This window comes from Nicotiana sylvestris, chromosome 1 (assembly GCF_000393655.2).
Source record: "Nicotiana sylvestris chromosome 1, ASM39365v2, whole genome shotgun sequence".
Lineage (NCBI taxonomy): Eukaryota > Viridiplantae > Streptophyta > Magnoliopsida > Solanales > Solanaceae > Nicotiana > Nicotiana sylvestris.
This window is the reverse complement of record NC_091057.1, coordinates 109,604,148-109,623,239: the sequence shown is the minus strand read 5'-3', so window position 1 is coordinate 109,623,239 and position 19,092 is coordinate 109,604,148. Positions and strand designations below refer to the sequence as shown.

Sequence of the window (19,092 nt, the reverse complement as noted above, 5' to 3'; positions counted from 1 at the left end):
CCCAGCAGAATCGCCAGAGCTATCACACCTCATTTTTTACTTACACCCCCGTAAAGGGTATAAATACAAGAGAGTTTTTCCAATTAAAGAACAATCGAAACGGGACTAATTACTTAGAGTCGCCACTTGGGAGGTTTATGGTGTCCCAAGTTACCGGTTTAAAATCCCGAATCGAGGAAAGTTGACTCTATTCACGGTCCGCGAACACAAAAATCCGGGTAAGGAATTCTGTTAACCCGGGAGAAGGTGTTAAACATTCTCGAATTCCGTGGTTCTAGCACAGTCGCTCAACTGTCATCTTCGGCTTAATTATCTAATTTTTTAACCATTATAAACCTATGTGCAAATTTTAAATTTTAACCACCTTTATTTAATTTTTAAAGAAGATTGAACGTCGTTTAAAACGTGTCTTTGGATCGCGCCACATGAAATGCACCCGCAATCCTAAACACATTTTAGTCAACGTTTTAAGATTTTGATTTGAGTCACATGAAATGCACAACCGAGTTTAGGAAGGTAGTATTATTAAAATAATGCGCCTAAAGCAACTACGCTTTGTAACTTTACGAGGGCCATGGAAAATTTGCTAAATAGCACACCTCGATTTCTAAGGAATCGTAATTATGTCACGCGAACGTGTACACAATCACGATGATAAATTAAAAGCATGCTGAAGTGTTCTACATTGGATTGTTTTCTACTTTAAGATCAATGTAACGTGAGGCTCAGAATTCAAAATAAAACTAAGACTCAAATACACTTTATCTCTAAAATCGCTTGGTCCAATTAGCTCCAATTACTCTTGCAGTCAAGCTATTTTGTGACTGGTTTAAGCCAAACCGATTCTTTCACAATATGTACAACAACGGAATATATTGAAAACCTCGAAAAGCAACAGAAGGAACAATTTCAAACCATAACTCACCAACGAAATCAATGAATTTACAAAGGAAACATATTTGAGAATTACTAACACCTTTAAAAGTATTGTGCTCAAGATGAAACTCATTTAGTAACGTGAAGATCTGATACTCTTAGCAAACTGGTAATAACCGGAGATTAAACAAACATGCAACAACAATTCTAATAGGCAATAATATCGATGGTATAATCACAAGCAATTCAACAAAATAACACACAGCCCATAGGAAATCCATGCCATTTTCATTCCAATAGATAAAAATATTAAGGCAGCAAGGTAGAGAATTGGACCTCAGTAACAAAATCTGAAATTTCAAAACCACGGACAAGATCAATATTGGAACGTCTCATCGGAAATCTCAAACGGGACCGGAACCATTAAACAGAACCTCACCGGCGACCATATTAATTGACAAAATCCCCTATGAAATCTGGAAAACCAGTAGATGACAAACTTGAACCATAACTCAAATGGAAGACGATGAACTAAGCCCCAGAATGAAACTACGAACAACGGAGTCTTCGGAAAGCTAAGGAACGAACCACGACCATTTCTTATGTTCGTAATATGGCGTCTTCAAACCTCAAGCCAATAACAGGGCAACTTGAAACGACTAGCTTTCAATGGAAATAGACATCGCTGAGGACCCGCCGACGATGGAGATGAGGCCCAAAAAAACGAGAGAGAGGCAGCTGTTAAGGGAAGCAACTGAAGGATGGTAGTCCACGATCAGATTTGAAGACGATGGTTTGAAGCCGTTCTGCGATCGTGCGGAGGAGGGTTCTGTGCGTGGTCGCCGGTTTGGTTGAAGGCGGAAACGATGGTGATAAGAGTGAGCTTGGTGAGGGCGACGGGCTGCTGCCCCTTGTGTGAGAGAGATCTGGAGGTGGGGTGGGGCTAGTGGAGATCGCTGATGGGCTCGAGGTGTTGTTTTTGGTTCAGCCGAAAACCATGGACATGTTAAGGGGTATGGGCCTAGGAATTATGGGTTTGAAAATTATGGGCTAGGTCCAAAATTAGGCCTAAAAATGGGTTGCTCGAGCCTAAGTTCTATTCTTTCCCTGCAAACGGGATTAAAAATACGGTCCCATTTATTAATTAATCCTATTATTCAAAAAAAATTATTAAAATAAAACTAACCATTAAAACAAATCTATTTTTGGTATTTTCAAATATCATATTAAAATAAAAATACGATACTATTTTTGTATTTTTTTTAAGATTAAAAATGACTACAAAACATTAATGAACCTATTTTTGTAATTTTGTTTTCTTGTAATAAAATAAAGTAAAAAGTCAAAATTACTTAAAATATTTATATTATGCCTAAATTAAATATTTACACGCTAAAATATGAAAAATCTTGTGGAGGGTCAAAAATGACATGTCCACACTTACGAGCTTAGAATCTATCTAATACACGTAACAACTCCTTATACCTTGACTATTTCCTCTTCAACACATGAATATAAGCAGTTAATCCGAGCCATTCGATTTCACCTTTCCCCGCTTCAAGAATTGGACGAAAATCTGAACCATGTTTTGAAGGAGAACATCCTCCTCTTGATCATGAGCTTTTTCATATACCTAGATGAGAAAAATGAAGTAAAAGCAAAGCAGCATGATGTCAACAGTAACTGGAGTACAATAAGATTAAGAATGTAAATACTGATGCACTCTCCCTTGCCCCTAATCCCTTTCATTTAGAGCTCTAGCAGAGGTTAGATTTAAAATAATTGAAGTGGCTGTGTTCCAATGTAGATCCATCACCAGTGTATAAAGAGCACGAAATCGCCCCAATGATGGTGTACTAAATATTTCATACCTCAATGATTTTCCAAAAGCATCTGCATAAAATTTGGTGCTGAATCTACATATGCTTGATAAATCAGAGATGTAGCAATGGAACTTCATGGCACACAAAAGAAAAGCTTGATAAATGTTGAGTCTGACCACAGCTGCTGAGTTTATGTTAGAATCATAGAATATAGGATGGCATTTCGGTCTCAGATAACCACACAGCTTAACCCTCAAGTCACGGCCTGGTTTATTTAGCCAGCCAACAGTGAGTGTTGAACTCAGAGGGAAATTCAAATACCTGTGAAAAAGGATCACATCAATAAATATCTACTGATTCAATCAAATTCCCTGAGCATTGAGAAAGTCGGTTAGAAAGAAGAGTACAAACAATCATGCAGAGGGAAACATTGCTAATTGCCAAGCTTCCTAAACATTAAGTTAACAAGTTTTAATGAGTAATTGATAGCCAAATAAGGTCAGTTTAATACCGAGTATGCTAAATAAAATGGTGGTTGCGACAACCATTTCGATCGACTAGGCATGGTACTATGGTAGTAACTCCCCTTTATCATGATATAAACATTAGGAAGCACCAGAACAAACAAAATAACAGCTCATATGAAATCCACAAGTGATGCCATATTGCCACTAGGAAGATAGCTGACCTTGTGTAATCTGCCTGAATTTCCACGTTGAGCAGTTGATAAATAGTCCACTCCACCGAAGAAATGAGGTTCCATCTTCAACCACATACAATCTATCCGATCTCAGATCTGGTATAGTGCTTATCTTAAAGTTCATTCCAAATTTCTTTTTGTTCATGTCGCAGTTGTAGGCTCGAAACCCTCTCTGCAACCGTGAGAAGAACCTAGAAGCCTGTTCCTTTGAGGTTGAGATGAAAAGCAAGTCATCAATAAATCTAAGTAACAGATAGCTAGGTTTACACATTATGAGGTGAGCACATCCTGAAGCTGTACCATCAAGAAAACATTCCTCTGAAGGAAATCCAGGGGGCAGGTCCACAAGCTTTGTCAAGGAATGGAAATATTACTGACTTCTCGAGATGTCCTAAATACAAAGAGCAGAGTTGACAGGACAAAACACTCCCTTGAGGTATACCAACAGATTGCAAGAAAAATTTGCTACCTAACCGCAGCACATTGCGCTTTATGTGCTTTAGGTATACCAACAGATTTCATTGGAAGTTGTTCTTTTCTTACTTTTCTGCCTTGCACCTGGAAGATTAAGAGGGTGTTTGGCTATAAGCTTATAAGCTGGTCAAACTGGCTAGCACCTTTTGACTTATCTATGCGTTTGGTAAACACCCAAAGTGTTTATAAGCCAAGTGCTTATAAGCTAAAATTAGTCCTAAGTCATAAGTTTGTCACCCCCAATTTATGGCTTTTCAACTTATAAGTACTTTTAGTTTGACCAAAGTTTTTACTAAATTATCCTTAATAATATTTTTGAATTCACAAAATACTTTTCCGAAAATAAATTTTCTAATTTTCTCTTCATGCTATTTTCATTATTCATCCTTTTCTTTACAAAGAATTTTTTTAATTGATAATCATTTGTAAAGTTTTAGGGGTATTTTAGTCATTTTAATAAAAGAATAGCTTATCAGCACTTTTCTACCAATCACATCAACTAGTTATTATCAGTTTCAACATATTTATTCAAACACGTAAATACTTATTTAAAAAATTAGTTTCAGCACTTAAAAATGTTTTTCAACATTTCAAGCTTATCGGTTATTTAGATTTGTTATAGCCACTTCTTGTAAGTAAGGTTCTTAAAGGATAAATACCAGGTCATGTTTAACTGGAATGATATAAGTTATTTGTCAAACTGCTATTTTCTTATTTGTTCTTTGGTTGATGGGGCCTTAAACAAACTGAAAATTCAGAAAGAATGATTTTTTCCCCTAGAAAGAATGATTCATTTCCCTTTCTAGGAGGAGTAGAACTTTGGTTGATCTGCCTCCCCTTACCCCCTGTCCCCCCACCACACCCCAATTCTTCATAGATTATTGATACCTATAATAATGTGCAATTTTCATGACTATTTTTAACTTCAAACCTTCTTGTTGATTTACACTGCCTTGGTTGTTGGGTCATCCCATCATGTGTTTCTTCAATTTGCAGAATAGTATTTTGTAAATGCAAATTATAATATGTACAAGGTTGCCATCAACAATGGAATGTAAGAAGTATTTGTGCCTTCAAACAAATACACTCAGTGCCAAGGAATTATGAAACAGATACACATCTAAGCGAAAGAAGCCAAGAGAAGACTATGAAATGTGCATGCAGATCTAATCCTAAGGCAGTACAACATTCTAGTAAAAAGTACATGTCCCTTCAAACAAATACATCAGTGCCAAGAAATTAAGAAACCACATACAAGTGAAAGGAGCCAAAAAGAAGGCCATGAAATGTGCATGTAGATATGTTTACCCTAAAGCACTTCAAAACATCCTACCTGTTGCTTTACAAGAATTCCATGCAACGGGCCAGTGGGAAGACAAGACCTGGCATTGACGGAGTCAGGGGCATTCTCTTTACTCACTAATGTCCAGATTTGTGGTATCCGCAATGATTTCTTAGTGCACACAACTTGAACAACTTTGCTTAAAAAATATTAATTCTTCCTCCAAATTGAGATCATCCAGCACACTTAGTAGCTTATCTTTGGTCTACAGAGTCAAAAGCTTTTTCAACGTCTGATACAATGATGAAAACTCCAGGTTTGACAGAAAAACCATTCTTCAGGGGTGACAAGAAAGGGACAAGCCTTTATATACATCATTGTAGCCAAATACAGACGAACCCAACCTCTCTGGTTCATTTACTACTATACGTTTGAGCACCAAGTGCAAATCTGTGAGGACTCATTAACAGATTGGTAATTGTAACATTTGACATTTCTACCAACACCTACTTTTCTCAGACCTTTGGATTGCAATGGAGGATTCACAGTCAACATTGCCGATGCTTTAAGGTTTGCCATCATTCTTACCCCCTTTCCTTTTGGACAAAGCCGAACTTTTGAGAAACCAAATGATCTATTCCATATTATTTTCTTGACAGAAGCAACATTTAATTCTTGATAACCTTGATCTCTCAAGCAAGTCATAAATTTGGAAATAATACTCACACGTAGGCTTGCGATAATAAAATATATCTTGTTTCTCAAGCACGGCTTCATTTACGTAAAAGTTAGCTTGAACCAGTGGCAATCGAAGAAAAGAACCAAAATATCCAGTGCTCTAGTACTTTATGTTCCAGTAAGGAGTACTGATCTGATAGTCGAGGATACCTAGATAGTTTAATTTTCCTCATGCTTTGCTTGAGCGTGAACTTCTCAAACCTTCGTAGCTTAACAAGCTTGGAAATATTCTTTGTTAGAACTCTCCAATTAGAAAGAGTCCCAGTAAATTTATGGGCACTACACTTGGACAAACAGCCCAAATAAATGATACAACCTGCTTCTTTAGACAATAACACTTGGTTGGCTCCAACGGAGAGGGGGTTGTGATTCTGGAGTTGTGCTACAACTTTCGGACTTGATGTCATTGTGAGCTAATCTGCCTTCAGCACAACCATTTGTAAGTATACTTGCTTCGGTTTCGTGTCTCTGATCCTAAATAGTTAAGAAGATCACTTTCAATATCCATATCTGGAAATGCTATTTACAGACAACTGAGTAGGACCATCCATCAATTGGTCATGTCAGATAAAAATACTGTTGAATTTGGCAAATCCCACAAGCCATTTGGTAGGATATTTTTCCTATAAAAGGAGGCCTAATGTTTAGGATTTAAACACACCTCTCATTTGCTTTCTTATCTTCTTAAGGCATTTGTATCTTCTTTCTTTAGTATTATTTCACTTGTATTTTTGGAGTGGAATAAAATATTGGTTGTGTCCGAGGAGTAGGCAAAATTAGCCGAACCTCGTAAATTCTGGTGTTCCTTTTATTGTTGTTTTATTGTCTTATTTATTATTTGGCGGCTATCATAATTTTTGGTATAGTAGTTGTGACTTATTCACACTATATACATTTGGCTTCCGCAACAAATACCACTACGGAAGAGGTTATATGAGCCACATTCTTCTGCTAGATAACAATAATTGATTGAAATAGGCAACATCCTGGCTCACAAATTGAATATATCCAAATTTCAATAGTTAATTGTGGCTTAGTTGATACGTCTCAAGTGTCAACATCTTATAAAAGAATAGAACATGTTGGGTTTGAAGCCCTGGTCAACAATTTAACTTGGACAACTCTGCATGGTAACTAATGACTAATTTTCTTTCTTTTCAAATCTTTTTATACCTCAGAAGGACCAGAAACAAGAAGAGGGTGAACTGAAGCTTGAAGAAGTTTAACAAAGACTAACCTCCAAGACAGTTGCAATAATACTTTTGGCACCTTGATTCAATGGTGGAGTAGAACAGTGCTTTTCCAAAAGCCTTACATGTTGGCAATGGTGAGCTTTGCGGATGAGAGTTTTCAGCAACTTAATAATTGAATGGTATCTAGGTCAAACAAACGTGATAGAGAAGAGACTAAGCAAAGCAGGTTTAGATGTTTACAACAAGTGTCAGAAAAGAGACTAAGCAAAATAAGTTTAAGAATTCACTCCTTCCTAAAAAAATAATGAACAAAAGAATTAGTGCAAGACATGTAATACCATCAATTTTTTTAGGATAAACAACTAAGTCGTCCACACTTTCACAGCTACAAGAAAGTAGAGATAATAGTGCAGAGCATGGCAAATCGTCGAAAAGTGAATTTGAGAGAGTTGACATAGGAAAACCCATCCAATGGTTACTTCAGTTAAAGAATTAGCAAATTGAAGTCAATCAAAGAGTTAAGGGGCCTAAAATGAACAAAAATGAAGTCAATAGAACGAGAATTGTGCTTCATGACGCATCCAAGGATGTGACTTAGTGGTCAATGAAGTGGGTTGAGAACCATGAGGTCGCAAATTCAAATTCTGGAATAGGTAAAAACAATAGGTGATTTCTTCCCATTTGTTCTAGTCTTGATGGATATAGTTACCCTATATATTTGTGGTGGTGGAAGGTAGCAAGCTCCAGGACATTAGCAGCAGGAAGCTCTCAAATAACCCAATCAAATGTGAACTAATGGTGACAACGCATTGATAATATAAAATTATTGACAAAAGAATTTTCTGATAAACTAGTCCCAGCAACCCCGTATATGTTTAAATACACTTTGAGCTCCTACAGCATTACCATTTACTTGTGTACAAATCAAATAACATTATAACAAAGATTAGCTCTGATGAATCTAATCTTCTTGCTTTGAAATCATACATTTCTTCTTCTGATCCTAACATGGAATGGTGAAAATTTCTTTAAATAAGTGTGATTGTAGTTTATTTAATTTGTTATCAAAATTTAATTTGTTTCCTTATGTTTCCGATTTTGGAGAGAAGAGGGGAGAGAGGAGAGAAAAAAGGAAAATGATGTAACTAAATCCCTTGATTGAAGACACAAATAATGGATTGGGAGCCTTTTAAGGTGGATTGTATATATTTTGTAAACAAAACTTGTTTATGCCGGGTAATTAATTAAACATGGATATTTAGGGTAATAAAGTTTCCAATAGTGTATAAGAATGAAAAAATCCATAAAAAAATCCCTGGATAAATCATGCTAGTTGAAATAATTGACCACTTTGTCAAAATCTCAATCCTAATCGTCTTTCTTCCCAGTGTAATTGCTAGCTGGGAACCACGAAGACAGTGGCGGATCCAAAACGTAACGTTTACAAGCAATGGCTGAGCCAAAATGTTTATTAAAGAGAATCAAAATATAAAGAAGTAAACTCACGATGAAGCTAAGAGGGTATCTGTTACATCCCAACCTACCCTTAAATGTGACTGGCACCCAATTAAAAATACCCGCCATGCGAGCCAACTTATACCATACATTTAATACTTATTCAAAATTCAACCGAAATAAACGCAAATTCCTAACATTCAAATAATTAAATGCAAATGATTAGTGATCCAAATTGTTCTACAAATATTTATAAATAATAGTAACTAAAATGGAGGAACAACACTCTGGCCCAAATCTCACACTAGACCATGGAGCATCTAAGAGAATTACAAAAGGCTTATGATCGAGTGTGTGAATCCCAAAATAAAAGACATTGTATAAATAAATGATATGGACTCTCTTGGCAGCCTCCACGAACTATGCGGTGACTCATCTAAATAACCAGATCAACTAGCGAACTCGTCAGCTACTAGCTCTGTCGTCACGAATACTATCTGCATAGACAAGCAGGTAAGGAGTGAGTTATATGTAAATATAACTTAGTAAGATCCTCGACCCGCCACTCTAAATACCTCTGGAACAAGTGTTAGAAAATATAAATACGCCACAACAAGAACGACATAATAACTACGATAATTATACAATAACTCAATACATATTTATCAACAAAGTTAACAGTACTAGAAATCCAAGCAAAATCGTCCAAAAAAATCGACCAAAGTTGGTCGGTAATGGCTAATAACCGTCCAAAAGGCGACCATTTATGTGTGGATGGTATTTTGAAAGTCAGAAAGGCATACCGACCAAAGTTGGTCGGTCAATTAAATTCAAATAAAATAATTTGCCGAAAAAAATTTACTAAAATTGGTCAGTATTTTAGTTATGTAATTAAAAAATGCACCATCTGGGAATCAAACCGGGATCTGTACTGTGGCAGGATACTATTCTACTACTAGACTATTGGTGTATTTTATTTTAAGACTGTCTTTTATTTTATTTATACTCTTTAATTGTATTTTCACACGAAAATAACCGATCAAAGTTGGTTGGTTCTTTAAAATGTACGACCGAATTAACAGACCGATTTCTGTCAGTTTTTGAATATTACCATTTTTAATTTATTTTAAATGAAAAACCAACCAAAGTTGGTCGGTTTCATAAAAAAAAAATATTTTGAAAAACCGACAAACTTTGGTCGGTTTTTTGGCCGACAAAATTGATCGGTCGACTTTGGTCGTTTTTTGCCAAATTTCTAGTAGTGTAATAAGATTTAACCAACAAGAGTACACATATCTTAACACGGTATACACTAAGGACGTGTCATGACTGCAATGAAAAAAATTAAACAACACCTTTAACACCTTTACGAGTCCATAACAACACCAAAATGCCTCAAATATGTAAAAGAGCATACACAATGCTCACTGAAGCATACGCAATGCCCCAAATATAAATATCAAGAAGCATACACAATGCTCGGGTGATGTACAAAGGCATACACAATGCCCCAACATCATGACTCATAGCCGCCGTATCAAACTCAATATCATGGCTCACAACCGTATTAAACACAACACCATGGCTCATAGCCGTATCAAACTCAACATCATGGTTCACAACCGTATCAAACTCAATATCATGGCTCACAACTGTATCAAACTATCAAACAACTTATAAAATATTTTTTTTATTTTTCATAAAATAATATATTTGCGGCTAGTCTAAGACCACCGATTCTGCCAAGCGCACACTTGTCCCAACACATGGACAAGGTAGAGAAAACACATTTTTCAAAGTGAATTTTAGAAAGCAAACATCAAAGCTTAAAGTCTCACTTACCTCGCTAACAGAAAGTTCCCCAACCTTGCAACGTCTAAGACAGCAACCAAACGGCCTCCAATGGCCTCAATCTATCCAAAATATTGAATAATACGTCCTAATTAGTCTAAGTGAATAATTTTTCATAATCTTAGGATGAGTCAAAATCAAAGCCAACCCCCAATCCGGTTAATAAATAATTGTGCACAAACATATGCCAACAGTAGTACTTCGAAAGTGCCGAAACATAGTAGCTTCAGAAAACTATACCATGACTTATACTACCATATAATTATTTCACCTTCTCATTGCCATCATCATTACATCATGATTGAAAATTATATTTTATGTACTAAATGATAAAAAGTCCATAACTGTAGCTTCTTAAATATGTTCAATTCCACAGGCAGTACGTTTTTCACAATTTCCATATCTCATATCTATCCTTTACAAGCTAATAACCATTACATCATCATTATTATTTTTCAACAACATCACATAGCCATCATTACCCATCTTTCTCTTAAAAACACATACTCCTATATTTCTAGTTGTGTCCATATTTTAATTTTGTCACTGTGATTTCACAATTTACAGAATGTCTAAGCACATGCTATGTCAAAATCTAAGCCATTTACTCTATGATATTGGACAAATCTCAAAAGAAATACCTGAAAGCTCACACAATGATAGTTTTTATCGCCGCCAACGAATCCTATGAGTATTTTGCTTCTTTACGCTATATCGTTTCTTTCTTTTATTATTATTATTATTATTATTATTATTATTATTATTATTATTATTTGTTTCTCGGCATGCATGTATTCTGTCTTTATAAGTATAAACAATTTAAATAATATAAATATTATATTAAAATTTATGTTTGATCCATAATATAAAAGTGAAGACAAAAGTGTAAGTACAAAAATAATGATTGTGGATTCTATTTATCCAACTCAATAAAAGAAGAAACTCTACCTTAGAAGTCAATAGTCATTTCAGTCAATAGTCATTTCAGTCAATATTATATTCAAAATTTAAATTTTGTTTAAGTTTTGAAATTTTATTATTCAATTTCACAAATTTTCATGTTTACTTTTTAGTTTTAGCAATAACGCATAACCGTTTTATAATCTAAAAGTTTTTTTATTTTTTTAGAGATCGTTTATTTTTTATTCTTAACTATAAAAATAGAGTCAGCTAACTGAGAGACGTTTTTTTTTTCAGGTGGACAAAAAGTAAAATTTTCTATTTATTTAATCTATAGAAAAATAAAATGATAGCTTGCTAATCAATTTATTCTTTAATTATATATCTTTTTTTTTGTGGTTTTCTTAATTAAAGATTATCGCATACTTCATTCCTAGATGCGGCCCAACTATAGACACGTTCTTGAACTTTATGCTTCTTCTATCCAAATTCATGTAAAAGTGTTTAGATTTTGAGAGTCAAACGAATTATTCTTTTGGTTTAGATATTTGGTATTATTAATAATTATGATTATGGTATTTTTTTATATAGTATTCATATACGTAACTTTTATTTTGAAAAAAAACTAAAAAAAATTATATCCAAATGTATGGTAAAATTAAGAAGTTTGAATCTCGTAAAGCAAAAAATATCACATAAATCGGAACAAAAGAAATAATGATTATGACTAAAATCTGCTACGATAAAAATAATTTGACAGATATACTATATACTATCAAGGTGCTTGGTTTTGTCGGTACTCTTGAAAATCATGAGAGTTGGACATATTTTTTTTTTTATAATTTGCAACTCTTTTATTAAATTTTTCTAATTTTATATTTCCATTCCTAAACATATTTTATACCAAATGATAATTTAGATCTATCCTTCTTTCACGTGAACAAATGAATGGAAAAAACTACACAAAGATCAAACTTATCTCTCTCTTGTAATCTTCAAATAGACCAAAGAAAAGAAACTAAATCAGAAACTTATTATGGTAGTAATATATAGATTCTAAACTGGATCAACATCTTAAAGGAAAGAAAAAGCAAAATTATATTTCAACGGGTACTAAGTAATGAAAATGCGCTTATTTGTCGCACATGAAAAATAGCGATAATAAAAAATAATACAATTTTATTGACATGCAAACAAAATAAGATTTTGAATCCTTATATCTTTGTCAGTCACAAACAACGTTAAAACTATACAACAAATCAATAAACCACAATAAATATAGCATGCATGACGCATAAGAGGTAAAACAAAAAAAGCATGTCAAGGATGAATTTAAAAAAAAAAAAAGGTGTCATTTTTACCATACTTATACCAGGAGTCTTAACACATATGGTTCATGTGTGTATTGTTGCTAGAATGTTGGTGTTACCAAAACAAATGTGTTACGTTGTTTTTGCTGGTATTTTGATATTATGAAATAAATAATTTTATGAACATTTAGTAAAAGGTATCAAAAGAATGAAAAGTCACGATTAGTTTATTTAGCTTTGGGAAGTAACAATTTATTTCTTTAGATTTGAGAAGTGATGATATGTTACTTTTAGCTTTGTAATTTGAATGGTTGTGACTATTAATGAAGGGGTATGAAGCACTGGTTTGGGGTTGTTTGTAGCGTTACTTATTTTCTTAATTTTATAAATAATTTATTCAAATTATTTAGAAGGGTAATTTAGTAATTGAACTGTTAACTTTTGAGCTTCCCACTTTTATAATAACTAGTCTCTCCATACGTGCGTTGCACGTGTATATTAAGTTATATAAGACACGATTTTATAATTTCATAATAATATTATTAAAATAAAGGATTGAGTAAATAATTATACTTAAAAGAAAAACTACAATTTTCTTGGGATAACAATATTGTGGATTGCCGTATGGTAACGTGTTTGTCAAGATCAAGATGATTGTATATCATCTGAACCTATGAACATGAACAATCAAAGTTTAGTTACATATATGTAATTTTTGTTTATTCGGTTTTGTAAGGTACAAACATATACTAAAGTGTATCTCACCGACTACATCCTTATAAATGTGTATGTTCATTTCATCTATTTCGGTTGCTCTATCATGACCGGAATTCATGGTGTCGACATTGATATCCCTATTGAAGATACAATGTAAAGTTGGTTGTGTCTAAAAAAAAAAGTTGTGTTAGATACAATCCAACATCGAAAATTGTTCGACCATGTATTTGCAAGAAATAATTTTCGGACTACATTGAGTTGAGTATAGTTGAGCTGTCATTTATCCTTCGAAAGTCTTCTAACAAGACAAAGTATTTACCATACTTAAATAGAGGTAAAATGTAAAATCAAATTATAAAAATGATAAGACTAAAAATTATCATACATGCAATATTGATAAAAAAATAAATCATATCATAAAAATGAGATATAGTTCCTTCAATAATTATATTAATGATTGAAAAATATTTCAAATAAGAAGATCTTTACGTATCGATGGTCTGCAAGCATATATAAATTTAATAACATAAAAAAGCTAAATGTCATGAAAGAATAAGCGGAGAACGAAATAACATCTTAAAATGAACATTAACCAAGTAGTCATGATAATAAGTTTTGGTCCTTGGCGTCTTAGAGCCCGTTTGGATGAGCTTATTTTAAGTGAATTTTTAGTCAAAATAGCTTTTCAGTCATAAGGAATTTTAACTTTTGGCTTTTGACTTGTTTTTGTCATTTTAGCTTAAAAACAAATGTTTAAAAGCACTTTTTTACTTTATCCAAACACTACAAAATATTTTAGCTTAAAAGCCCATGAAAGCCAAAATTTGAGAAGAAATGGCCTTCCGGGTTACAACATAATTTAATTAAAACTCAATCAAATGTGAAGTTTAAACTTATCAAGCACCCTAAACCAGTGAAATGTTACCGCCTTCTCTACTTACTTATAGCTTGTTTGACCAAGCTACAAAAATCAGCTTATTTTGCGAGAAGTTTTTTCTCAAAAGTGCTTTTTTCAAAAGTACTTTTGGTGAGAAACAATTTGTGTTTGACAAACTTATCTAAAAGAGGTCAAGGCAGAGGCAGAGCTCAGCCTAGAGCTCGAGCAGCCGCACCAACAGTGGAGCCTCAGGTAGATTTTGATGAGGAGGTTCTAGCTCAGATTGTACCTGTTGGACTAGCTTAGGTCCTGGAGGGGTTTATCACCACCCCAGTGCTTCAGGACGCTCTAGTTCGTTTGGTGGGCCTTATGGAGAGTGTGGCCACATTTTCTGTACTAGCACCAGCCATCTCTCAGGCCAGGGGGAGGAGCATAGACTCCCTCTACTCGCACTCCGGAGCAGATGGCTCCCCAATATCAGACTCCAGCGGCCCCGCCAGTTGGGGTAGTTCAGTAAGTTGTTGCAGCACATGCCTGTGAGAGGCCCACCATGTCTTCTGAGGGCTTATTGAGATTGGACAAGTTTACAAAGCTCTTCCCATTTCACTTCAGTGGTGCACATTCTGAAGACCCACATGATTATCTTGATCGCTGCCACGAGGTGATGCGGAACATGGGTATAGTTGAGACCAATAGGGTCAATTTTACTGTGTTTTAGATGACGGGTTCCGCCAAGAGATGATGGAAAGGTTATGTATCTACCAGACTAAGTGGATCGCCTGCTCTTACTTGGGATCAGATCTCTCAGCTTTTTCTAGAGAAGTTCCTGTCACGAACCAAATCGATGGGCCGCGACGGGCACCCGACACCTTGCTCAATCGAGTACCAACATAACGTATCTTTCTTATCACATCATCATGGGTAAGTAGGCCAAAAGGGGCGTCATGAGATAACAAGTGTAAATATGAGAGAATACCCGACATAGAACGACCCAACTTGATGTAGAAACTTATACCTATGACATACGGGCCTATAAGGCTAACGTGATCCTTTATATACTCAAAATATTGGACGACAAGGCTATATAAATATCCGTATACATGACATCTGTCTACAAGCCTATAAGAGTACATAAATATCCTGAAGGTCGGGACAGGGCCCCGCTATACCAATCAATACATGTCCTAATCATACTAACCAAATAAACAACTCCGGAGCAAATGGAGTGCACCAACACCTTCTGCTGAGCTGATAGCCTACTTGGAGGGCTCTTAACCTGTCTATCGGGACTTGCGGGCATGAAACACAGTGTCCCCAGGCAAAATGACGTCAGTACAAATAATGTATCGAGTATGTAAGGAATGAAAATCAGTAAATGATAGACATGAGAGAAACATGGAGTAAAAAACTCGACATGTAAGTCTGAATAGCTCTATGAATCATTTAATATTTAAAATGTCATGCTTATGCGTATAACTATCATACCATGAATAGGTATATGCGTTCACAACATCATCAAGCCTCTGAGAGCATCCCATTATATCATCTCGGTCGCTGTGGGCAAAATCATCAACGTATACCAGCTGATCAGGTGGTGGTGCATATATAACAACGTAACCTTTTCCCATATCCCATATACATATAATATATATTTATACATGTATATAACGCCATCTAGTCATGAGTCAATGTAAATGGATGCAATGCATGAGAAGTATGTCAATAAAATCTCTCGGAATGTCATAAGACCATTATGCCTTTGATTTATATCATGAAATAAACTTTATCAACTTATGTATTTTCTGAGACCCATGAATAGATGACAGAACAATATGACACATGCGGAATCAAGAACATAGGCACCTCTAGTATTGTAACGACCCGACCGGTTGCTCATGAGTTACCGCTCCATTTCCCCAATTTCTGCTTTTTAATGTGTTGTTTAGCTACATTTTCATCGTATCACATTGGTTGGTTTGGGTTCGGAGTGGTTTTGCAGAGATATGAGACACTTAGTCTCTTTTTGGGAAGCTTTAGTTGGAAAAGTCAACCGGAAGTTGACTTGTGAGTACATGATCTCGGAACTTGATTTTTATGGTTTGGATAGCTTCGTGAGGTTATGTGGGACATAAGAGCCTGATCAGAATGTATTTTGGAGGTCCGTGGTAGATTTAGACTTGAATCGGCAAAATTAGAGTTTTGGCATTTTTCGGTTGGTAGTGGAAATTTTGATATCGGGGTCGGATTAGAATTCATGAAATTGGAGTTGTTGATACCCAATTTTTCTCTCACATATTTTATATATACATATACATATATATATATATATATATATATATATATATATATATATATATATATATATATATATATATATATATATATATATACACTTTTAAAATAGTACATATGCAGTTATAAGCATGCATAAGCATTTTTATAATTTTTCTATAGTTTTAAGGGCTCCAAATCAATTTATTTCTCCTCTTTTTATTATATAAATATCCAATAATTATCCTTCATACTGATTTTGTGATGATTTGGCCATCTAAATTCGTTATTTATGCCAACATAGTGTTTAAATATTTTTAGTGCATTTTTTGTAATTATATTTGCATTTTTCAAGCTAAATTGCACTTCTTTGCAATAATAGCCCATACTAATGTATAATTATATTATTTATTCATAAAATAATCTTTTATATTTTTAAAATATTAAATAACTATTTAAAATCATTTTAGTGCACAAAGACATTTTGGTACTCGTTTATTATTTTTTTATAAATTATTTAGTTGTTAAAATTGGCTATTTAAAATTTGACCCCATTTTCTATTCAATTCTAATTCTAAATTTGACCTAATACTCAGCCCAATTTTAACCCAAAATATACCCAGCCCAAACCCAGCACCTACGTGACCCACTCCTTGCCAAATCCTGGCCGTTGATCATTTTGATCAACGGTTCAGATTCACCCTTACCTAAATTAAACCTAATGACCTCCCCCAAACCCTTCATTTCCTCTCCTCTTTCACGTCGACATCTGATCCCTCTTCTCTCAAATGCTCTCAAGTCCTAACCCTAACCCTAATCGCTTTCACTGGCGAGAAACTCTCGTCTATGGAGATTATGAGTATTCTCCGACCACTACAGGACTTCTATGCCCTCTGGTTGTTGATTATATGGATCCCTAAAGAATCTCAAGGAGATTTAACCTGTTCCTTCGTCCGAAGTTTGTTTACAAGACTGTCTAGGGCCATCCGTGTTTGTGAGTACTGATTTCCTTCCGTTTTTAGTTTGAATGCTTTTAATCAAGTTTCTTTCATCTTAGCTGTTTTTGAAAACCCTAATTTTACAACTACTCGAATCCGTTCAGATCTTTGTAGATCTGAAAGGGTTCGAGTATTATCTGTCATTTTTCCTTGAAGATCTCCTATTTTGGTTAACTATTTCGATTCCATTTGCTTTCTTGTGAAATTAGGGTTCGCCCTAAGTGTTTTTTCAAAAGGGTTTTTCTAACTTTTCAGTGTTTTAACTAATTGTTTCTTTACCATCTTGACTGATTCTCGTGTATATGCTTAAAACCTAGATGTTTCTGTTTGTTGCATGTATTTTCTTCAATTTTTCTCCGTTATTTGTTTATTTTTGTCAACCCGATGTAGTGATTGATTTCTATTGAGGATTTGAACTAGTTTTCTTGCTAAAACTAGTATTCTTTAGGATATTTTTATTAATTGATTTCTATTAGGGATTTGAACCAATTTTTTCCGTTAAAGTCAGTATTCTTTTGGGTTTTTACATACTTTCCTTATTTGTGGCTTGTAATTAGTGTTATTTGCCTTATTCCAGCTGATTGATTAATTTATGGTCCATTTATGATTTGTTACCTTACTTAAGCCCCAATCATGGCTGGTAATGGATTCTCTTTGTATTAACGTGACCTTCCCGGATCTGTTTGTGCAAATTAATGGGGATTAGTCCCAATTAACTGATTGATTATATTTACCTACTTTATTTATGAACTCTAGATAATTTTTTATCTTATTTATTTCATCTCCCTAAGTGCTATTTATACACTCTCATTCTTATTCTTAAACACGAACACTAGTTCATATATACTCTCACTCTCTCAAAAGCTCTCTATTCTCTTCTGTTGCTTGCAATTCTCACTAATCCAGCCGACTGTAAGCCAAGGCTGGCTATTTGCACCATCTCTGCTCTATACTATGTATTCTCTCCTTAACTGATATGTCCTGATTCAATTCCCATTCCAAAACTATGTGTTTTTCTTTGCTGCTGCAGTTCATTAGTTGTGATTTCCAGTTCTATTTACTACTCTACTGTCATTTGCTCAATATGTAATCAACATTCTTAGATTATACTGCCTAACTACTGTATCACTTAGCATGATTGGAGTTTTGTTCTATTAAAAGATATGACTAGTATAGTTAACCATAAGGATCTATTTAGCATGCCCAATCCGGCCTTTAGATAATTGCATGCAACCTATTTGTTCACTAGTATGTCTAAGCTACATTGTTTGTTTACTATCTCACCCAACATGTCTACATCATGGTTGCTCTATATGTGATTAGTATTTCCAAACTTTGAATGCTTCATGAAGTGCCTGCCTAGTTTGTTCATTTAAGTCTTACCTATTCTAGTTTGACTAACGAGATCCTGTTAAGGTATCTAGCCCTACAAAGTATTCTGATTGTGTGCCTAAGACTTATGTGTTATCAACATGTCTTTATTGTAATCTTTGTAGCTAACTTGTCAACTTCACAACCTCATTTGTCTATCTGTTTGCTTATACACTAGGCTATATTCTATATGTCCCCCAATCCTTCTTTCCCTCTATGAAGAATCTGCTTGCCCAAAATGTTTCTGAAACTATGT

General features: G+C 34.5%; 1 pseudogene; it reads right to left on the bottom strand.

Annotated features, from left to right (window-relative positions):
• The window catches only part of LOC104222004 (telomerase reverse transcriptase-like), a 74,842-nt pseudogene that overhangs the window by 34,544 nt on the left and 21,206 nt on the right, over positions 1-19,092 (bottom strand).